The sequence below is a fragment of the Accipiter gentilis genome, chromosome 10 (assembly GCF_929443795.1).
Source record: "Accipiter gentilis chromosome 10, bAccGen1.1, whole genome shotgun sequence".
NCBI lineage: Eukaryota > Metazoa > Chordata > Aves > Accipitriformes > Accipitridae > Astur > Astur gentilis.
The window spans coordinates 38,397,911-38,404,534 of NC_064889.1; positions in this window are offsets into that span (position 1 = coordinate 38,397,911).

The following is a 6,624-nucleotide window of genomic DNA, read 5'->3' on the forward strand; positions in this document are numbered from 1 at the left end:
AGTCAAGGATTTTTCAGCTTCTCATGCCCAGCCAGCGAGAAAGCTGGAGGGGCACAAGAAGTTGGCACAGGACACAGCCAGGGCAGCAGATCCAAACTGGCCAACGGTGTATTCCATACCATGGGACGTCCCATCTAGTATAGGAACTGGGAAGTGGGGGGGGTGGAATTGCCACTTGGGGACTGGTGGGGTGTCGGTCGGCAGGTGGTGAGCAATTGCCCTGCACAACATTTGTACACTCCAATCCTTTTATTATTGCTGGTGTCATTTTATTAGTGTTATCATTATTACTTTCTTCTTTTCTGTTCTTTTCTTATCTCAACGCACGGGTTTTCCTTCTTTTCCTGATTCTCTCCCCCATCCCACCGGGTGTCGGGGGGGGGGAGTAAGCGAGCGTCTGCGTCGTGCTTCAGTCGCTGCCTGCCATTCACCCACCACATCAGATCTACAACCCTTCGAACTAAGACAACCGAGGAGACCCAGAAACCTTCCTGAAAGTCCTTAGGGTTAGTTTCTCGCCCTCTTCCTTCTCTCCCGGAGGGAAATCCATCCCCCGGCTCCGCCGCCGCCGCCGTGGTGCTGAAGGGATAGCGCCCACCCCCGCGCCCGCCCCCGGCCCGCCGCCCTCCGCTCCTTCCCCTGCCAACGAGTTTTTCTGTCCCTCTCGGCACCTCTCCTGAAGTTTTCCAGCCTTTTAACGAAGGCGAAGAGAAAAGGGAGGCCGTGTCCAAGTGCTCCTGCAGCGCTTTCGGCTAGAAAAGTTGCTCAAAAAAAAAAAAAACAACCCCAAAAAACGGTGTTCCTGCCCCAAAGCTCGCTGGGTCGGCGAATCACAGAATCGGGGAATTATTTAGGTTGGAAAAGACCTTTAAGATCATCGAGTTCAACTGTAAACCTGGCGCTGCCAAGTCCACCGCTAAACCGTGTCCCTAAGTGCCGCATCTAGACCTCTTTTAAATACCTCCAGGGATGGTGACTCAACCGCTTCCCTGGGCAGCCTGTTCCAATGCTTGACAACCCTTTTGGTGAAGAAATATTTCGTAATATCCAATCTAAACCTCCCCTGGTGCAACTTGAGGCCATTTCCTCTCGTCCTATCACTTGTTACTTAGGAAAAGAGACCGACATGCACCTTACTACAGCCTCCTTTCAGGTAGTTGTAGAGAGCGATCAGGTTTCCCCTCAGCCTCCTTTCTCCAGACTAAACAACCCCAGTTCCCTCACCTGCCCCTCACAGGACTTGTTCTCTAGACTCTTCACCAGCTTCATTGCTCTTCTTTGGACACGCTCCAGCACCTCAATGTCTATGGACAATGTCCACTACGCTCCGTGAAACTTAATTTCTCCTCCCCAGTAACAATTACTGAGATTTAAAATATTACAGTAGTACTTAATGCCCCCAGTAATGGTCTGTTGTGCTGCTTCACCAACACAGAGCAAAGAATTGGTCTCCAGCCTGAATTGCCTACAGCTTAATTAGCTATGACACACATTACTTCTTGTGCTAAACTGCTGCAGGGGGATGTTGTATGTTGTTAAACAGCTGCTGGATTCTGCCCGAGAGGGAAGTCTATTTATGGGTTGTATTTTGGGTTGTAAAGTTTGCAACTATGCTTAGGAAACAGCAAAGCTATAGAACTGTGCTGAATTATTAAGAATGTTCAGTCACACAGAACAATAACCATAAAACAAGGGGTCAGACACCGGCTGGCCCCATGTGGGTGGTGTACAGGGACAGAAAGCACAGGTCATCCTGAGTGCAAGGGCTACTGCTGAGTAGCAATACCTAAGCAGTCAGAGACCATTAACAATTACCCTCTGGCCTGCGGAACTGGCTGGATCCAGACAGCTCAAAAAATAATGTAACCCCACTGGAGAGACTGCACTTATGCAATGGGAAGGTCTGAGAAAGATTTCCTGACTCACTAAGGAATCTGGAACCTGGAGGTACAAATGTTAGTGAAAATTAAGACTTTTTTTCTTCAAGTACTTTGGAAAAAAATGACTTCCTGATTCGCAGTAACAACCTAAGACCAAGGGGTTAGCTATGCGGTTGGCAAGGCCTGGGCTATTTCTATTTATCAAGTATCCCATTTGAATTGCCCTGCCAAGAACTGAATATTTAGGATTTCCATGGCAACATATTTCTGAAGCCATATTACAGTCAGACTGACGCGTGTCAACTGATACAGGGGTGCAGGAGGCGGTGGCTGAATTTATTCAAGCAATCACATTCTCTTTTCCAAGGCTAATGCACATGAATACTGAGTTAGCGAACTGAATTGACAGGGATCCCATCTCAATGAACATGTATAATGTTCCAGCCCAGAAGAGTAGCATTTAATTGATGAGTGGGATTATATTTACATAGCAATTATAACAAAGTCAAGGTTGGCTTTATGTGAAACACTGTTTGCTGTAGTATCTTGCTGCTTGGTTGTCCGGGAAAGCTGTTCCTTTATGGGCAAGAAAAAAAAATCAGAACAGATGCACTCAGCTTTTACATGTGCTTCTTTTCATTTTCCGCAAATACTCACTTCATGAAGCCAACTCTGTAGTCACAGTGTGCTTACCTTAGATATATACATTAATTTACTCCATTATAACTTACATGCTGATTGTTTAACTGCACAAGTATTAATAGTTATTCACTGCTATCCTCAAATGGCTGTTCAGTAGCTAATGTAAAATGAATAAGGGCTCATTCTAAATCCCATATAAGTCAATGGGCATCTTTCTCCTCATTTCATTCAGAGCTGGAATTAGCTATCCCTGCCGCAGTGCCCCCAAATATTAATTTTTTGTCCTCAAGAAACCTTTCCAAGGTAAGGTAATGCTACTGACTCAGTTTCACAGATGGCAAGCTGGGGCCAGAAAGGTTACCTCAGAATCATCCGGCATATAAACAGAGGTCCTGACCCTCGTCATCCCTTCAGCCTGGATTTGTTTCCATGGATAGTGGGAAGTGGAGAGAGGAAAGGCGTGTGCCTGAGTTTTGCTCCAACATGAAGTTGGATTCAGGGGCAGGGAAGCAGCTGGACCTCGAAGCTAGGAGGCAATTTCACATCTTGTAGTTCTGTGCAGTCAGAGAGACCAACAGCTGTATTCAGATGTCTTCTTACGTGGCCTAGCGTGGTGTTATGTTCTGCAGATGGCTCTGGAAACAAGAGGGCGGTGAGGAACTCAAACCATCTATTACCTATGGCATGGCAAGGAGAAATATGCATGACACCTATGCTGAGCCATCTGAATACCTCTAGACACTGAGGCTGTACTCAGAAGCCTAACACAAGTGCCATACTCATCTTTTTTCATTGACTCATACAGGGAGCCAGGTCCTGGCATCCTTGAATTCCCAAATGGTGAGAAGCGATCACCCTTCTCTCGAACTTTGACAAAAGACAGTGCGGTTTAGGTCCATCTTTGTTACTGCACTAGGAAGATATCCTTAAGTGGCTTACCTAAGGATATACTGTGCTAGAGACAGGGAAATAAACTTAGGTCTCTTGAGTCTTTTACCACAAAAGCTTTCACTGCTCTCAGTCTTATTGCCATGGAAATTGTCTCCATAGCTTGTATTAGAATTGCCTTGTTGACATCATTAGTAAAGCATATAATAGATAGGCAAACTGCTCTGATATTTATCTTTAGGTCAACAGCTATTGAGACTCCAGAGGCAGATTAGAAAAAAACATCGACTCTTTATTAGTAGAACTTAATTTAACTGTATTTAAACTTCATTAAGGAGTAAAAAAAAATGACCTTTCTTAATGCACTCTTTCTTTATAAAGTATGAAATAAGGATATTAGATTAGTTTGATCCTGGTTCTTATTATGCACACACAGTAGATGAGAATGCAAAAATTCCCTCATTCAGTTAGGTACTCTTGGATGTCAAATCAAAGACCAGGTGCTCCACAAGCCCATTTCCTTTCTTCAGTGTTTTATGTTTCCTAGCCCTGTAATTCCCCCCAGGAAACCAGAAGAAATCTTAATTTCTTACCCCCCTCCCCCCCATTAAAGTAACAGCTCTGGTCATTTAAACAATCAAGCACATGTTCTTACACTGTCTGCACCTCATGCTATCCATAAATGGTGATGTGGTAAGAAAAACCATGGAGGAAAGGAAAGGAAATGACATTAACCTTTTCCATCTGATAAATAAGGGCTCTATTCAGCTGCAATAATCCACATCCTTCCCTAGAGATCCAGTTAATGTAATACCTAAGGGCTCAGTTCATTTAAAATTATTTCCACACTGGCCAGCTGATTTCTTGGTGAATTATTCAGTCCCCAGACTGAAATTCTCCCTGTGCAATAGCACATGTAAAAGGGCTAGAGTCCTTCTGCAGCTCCCAATAGTCTGAATCTCCTCTCAGACATGCCAGAGGGTCTGTGACATCCACACGGTTTATCTGCGCCCTCTAAGTTAACAGGAACTTTTGTCCTGATTTTCATGGGACCACCAATCTGTAAGCACTGAAGGTAGCGTACCTTGTCCCATTTGCTGCTCTTCTCTGCAGGGGGCTTCTCACCTCGCTATCAAACTTTAAGCACCTGCAGTTTATAGGTAGTAAAAAGAGAGTTAGAACTTCGAACGAGTGGAAATTTAGCAACGGGCTTGGCCAGTTCAAAAAAGGCAGCCTGGATTATGCACATTGTTGCTGGAGTTTGAGGTAATGGATGTAGATCAGAGACCACTGCAAGGTTGCTTGAGTGATCCACTCTCCCAAAGACTAAAAGCTAGGAATTGAAATGTGTTTTGGGTTTGGGTTTTTTTTTTCCTTTTCCCCCTTTGCAATACATAGATGACTCCAGCGTGACTGGTAACTGCTCAGCTATACCTGCCCAAGAAAATTGCAAAGACAAAGGACTGTTTGTATGCATTGAGGCAGATGTTTTCAAAGCAGGACAGGGGAGCAGGGCATACAGAATCTGATTGCAAATCAATGGGAAACACTAGTCTAACACCGGTAGCAATATGTGAAAATCCCAGATTTTTATTAGCTGTATGGATCCATAGTTGATTGAAAGCCATGGGAATCTTGTCATTGGCATCAAGACATTTTGGATTAAGTTCCTACATTATGAGACATGTTCCTTCATCTTTTTTTTTTTTTTTTTTTTTTTTTTTAAGGGAGTGTAACTAATTGAGTATAATAAACCAAAGTTGTATGCAATTTTGCAACCTTTCTGATGCTGTAATAAGCTGTGCTCTGAGGGTTCATTATTAGACTATCCTGAAACTTGCTAGTTAAACAGGAAAAACAAGAAACCTGACCTCACTGTTGTACTTAATTGAAGTGCCTTTATTGACTGATATTAAGCTCTTATAGCAACTCTGCCAAGAACTATGGGCCAGCTCTTGGCTCGTATGGACCCTTAGCTCCTGGGGTGGACACAGCCTAGCCACACGAACACATGTCCCGGTCCAGGCTTGCATCACAGGGTTGGACTGGGACTGAGCAGGGAGCTATAGCTGGAGATTGGCACATTCTCCTTCCTTGCAATGCTGCTCAGCTTCTCTCCTCTTCCAGGAGCCCACAGGCCAGCCGGCCCATGTGGCGTCAATATGCAGAGGTCAAGCAGGAGTGTTGTACTGGGCATGTTTTAGTTCCTGGCTCTTTGATGTTGGAGCACTTAACAAGGGTCAGCAGAGAGAATAAACCCCTTTGGATCTACCCTGCCTCCTTAAGGATTCTGCAAGTTGCAAGTCTCTAGAAGGGTCTGGATCTCCAGCCTCATAATTCTGAGGAGGGAGGACTGGGAAGACTTATATATCAGTGCCAAAGCAAGCTACAGCTGGATCTTTCTGCTAGTAAATCTACCTTTGATACTGTAATGCTGAGACTGGCACACACTTAATGCTAATACATTCTTATCCCTTTCGCATCTGTATTAGAAATTAAGGCAGAAACATGAAGACTGTTACCATGCTGTAACCTTAAGAACAGTTTCTCACTTCATAGAGGCACTCAGCAGGCACTGGTGCATTCAGCCATGATTCATTATCACTGAACTTTGGTGCTGGCCCTGGCCAGTTTTGTCTGGGTTCAGTTAACTTGTTCCACTGGCAGGAAAGAGTTCTGAGCATTTGTGTTATCTCTGTGGAAATCTTAAGTAGGGAGCTGAACACGATTGAGAACAGTTGCCTGACAGAAGACACAGAAAGAAAATGCATTTTGCAGGAGACTAGGGAGGAATGGAAGTCGGTCCTGGAATAGACGGGCATGGCCCTCCCCTGGTATAAGAGAAAAAGCTGAGCTCACGAGAGGTGGAACTGGACATTACTGTATATGATGTCATCTTTATTTTGTGTGATACCCATTGAATTCACCTCTAATCTAGTTCACCATAATGTTAAATTAAACTGGCTGCATTTTTTTTTCCAAAGGTTTTGGAACACTTACGCCTTTGCTGAGCTGTTGCTCATCAGCATACTAAATACTGTAATGCCAGCCATAGTGACGCAGGTAAAGGAAGTCTCTGAAACTTTATTGTTATAAACCTGCTGCAAATCTGACCCAGAGGAGGTATGGATTCTATTCAAGGAGTCTGTCATGCAAATTTATGCAGATGACTGTCATTAGACTACTGTATGCTTGCTTGAAACAGCGGGGTAAG